Source organism: Penaeus japonicus, unplaced genomic scaffold (assembly GCF_977035675.1).
Source record: "Penaeus japonicus unplaced genomic scaffold, GWHDUDI00000001_assembly GWHDUDI00000031, whole genome shotgun sequence".
Lineage (NCBI taxonomy): Eukaryota > Metazoa > Arthropoda > Malacostraca > Decapoda > Penaeidae > Penaeus > Penaeus japonicus.
The window spans coordinates 8,823,137-8,825,636 of NW_028234433.1; the positions used below are offsets into that span (position 1 = coordinate 8,823,137).

At 51.0% G+C, this 2,500-nt stretch overlaps 1 protein-coding gene across 1 annotated transcript in view; it reads right to left on the bottom strand.

Annotated features, from left to right (window-relative positions):
* Window positions 1–2,500, bottom strand: part of boss (G protein coupled receptor bride of sevenless) — a 21,454-nt gene that overhangs the window by 11,795 nt on the left and 7,159 nt on the right. The window lies entirely within an intron of this gene.

Consider the following 2,500-nt stretch of genomic DNA (forward strand, 5'->3'; position numbering starts at 1 on the left):
CATGGAATCAATGGGAATTAGCATTGGCGGGCGGTGAGGGTGGGGATTTGTCTTATTGTCTGTTTGGGTATAATCTCGTCGGGCAGATGGAGGCGGAGTATGCTGGTGAGGTCTAACGATGTTGAGTGTCTTTGAGTGACTGTGAGTGGTCTCAGCTGTTATCTGTATAATAGGTGGTGTGGTAGAGTGTGAGGGTCGTGTGTGAGTGTGTGTTGGTGAGTGTGTTGTGTGTGTGTCGTGTGGTCATGTATGTGGGTGGGTGTTAGGTGTGTGTGGGAGGGGGGTTGTGTGGGTGTAGGAGCGAGTGTGAGCGAGTGTGATGTTTGTGTGATGTCGTGTGTGTGTTTGTGTGTGTATGGGTGTGTGGACGTGGTCTCGTCTGTGTCGTGTGTGTGTGTGAGTGTGTGTGTGTGCTGTCGTGTTTGTGTATGTGTATTGTGTATGTGGTATCGTGTATGTGGAGTGATTGTGTGAGGGTGGTGTGTGTGTGCTGTGTGAGTGTGTGTGTCGAGTCGAGTGTGTGTGAGTGGGAGTGGTGATGTGTGTGTCGTTGCGTGTGTGAGTGGGTGTTTGAGTGTGCGTTAGTGAGAGCAGTGTCGTGTGTGAGTATGTGGATGTGTGTGTGTTAGGGGGGGTGTGACGCTGTGTGCCGAGTGTGTGTGTGTGGTGTGTGTGTGTCCGTGAGTGAGTGTGTGTGTGGGGGTGTGTGAGAGTTTGTGAATTTCTTTTTGTGTGTGTATATTGAGTGTGACTTGTTGGCGTGTGTGGTGCGTGTGTGTGTGCTCTGTCTGTGTGTCATGTTTAGTGTGTGTGTGTGTGTGTGAGTGTGTGTGTGTGTGAGGCTGTGTGTGTGTGTGGGTGTCGTTTGGTTCAGTCAGTAAGTATGTATTTGTGTGTGTGTGTGTGGTGTGTGAGTGTGGTGTGAGTGTTGTGGAGTGAGTGTGTGTGTTTGAGTGCGTGAGAGTGAAGTGTGTGTGTGTGTGTGTGAGTGTGTGAGTGTGTGTGAGTGATGTGTGGGAGAGTGTGGGGTCGTCGAGTGTGTGTGTGTGTGTGTGTGTGTGGTCGTGGGTGTGTGTGTTTGTGTGTGTGTGTAGTGTGGTTGGTTCTAATGGGTGATGTGTGGCTGAAGTGTGTGTGAGAGTGTAGTAGTGTGTGTCGATGTTGTGAAGTGTGTGGTGCTGTGTGTTAATGGTGTGTGCTGTGTTTGTGTGTGTGTGTGGAGATTGTGTGTGACGTGTGTGTGTGCTGTGTGTGTGTGTGTGTGTGTGTGTGCTGTGTGTGTGTATGTGTGTCTGTGTGTGTGTGTGTCGGTGTGTGTGTAGTGAGGTCGAGTGTGAGAGTAGTGTGAGTGTGGAGAGGTGTGTTGTGTGTGTGTGTGCTGTGTGTGTGTGTGTCGTGCTGTGAGTGTGTGGTGTCTGTTTGTGTGTGTGTGAGTGTGTCTGTGTTTGTCGTTATGTATGTGGTTTGAGAGAGAGCGGCGCGAGCGCGCGCGTGCGCGCAGTGCGCGGGGAGAGACGAGAGCGAGAAGAGGCGAGCGCAGAGCGAGAGAGAGCGAGACAAAACGGCGAGAGATAGCGCGCGCGCGCGCGCGCGAGCGAGAGCGCGCTGCGCTCGCGAGCGAGAGAGCCAGAGAGAGACGCGCGAGCGCGATAGAGCTGAGAGTGTGTAGTGTCGTCGTGTGTGTGTGAGTGTGTGTGAATGTGTGGGGGGGGGGGGGGGGGTGGGGTAGGTGGGGAGTCGTGTGTTGTCGTGTGTGCTGTGAGTGGGTGTGAGTGTGTATGGGTGTGTGGTGTGTGTGTCGTGTGTGTTTGTGTGGTTCGTGGGTGTGTGGGTGTGTTGGTCGGTTCGAGGTGGTGCTGTGTGTGTGTGTGTGAGTGACGTGTGTGGGTGCTGTGTGTGGGTGTGGGGGTATGGGTGTGTATGTTTGGGTGTGTGTGTGGGTGTCGTGTGTGTGTTTGTGCTCTGTTTTGTATTGATTGTGTAGAGTGTGTGTGTGTCGTGTCGTGGCGTGTGTGTGTGTGTGTGTGTGTGATGTGTCTTCATGTATCTGTATGTGTTTGACATCTCTCTCTATTTGTGTGTGCGTAGTGGGCTGTCGTGTGTGTGTGTTGTCCCCCGAAGTTAGTGATAGATGTAGTGTGAGGGATTGTTTGTGTGATTGTATTGTGTTCTGAGGTGTCAATATATATCTATCACTCACACTCACAAATACATTTAGGGGGTGAGTGTGTGAGTGTGTGAGTGTTAGTGAGCTGTGTGTGTGTTTTAGTGTTACTCTCACTCACTCACACACACTTCACACACACACACAACACACACACACACACTCAGACACTCACTCACCACACAAACACATCACCATGTGTGAGAGTGTGTGTGAATTGATATATTGTTTGAGTGATAGTGAGTCTAGATAGAGTTATTGTAGTGTGTATGTAAGTCACAGTTACTCTATCACTCTACTATCAGTCACTACAGTTCACTCACGGTACAAACCACA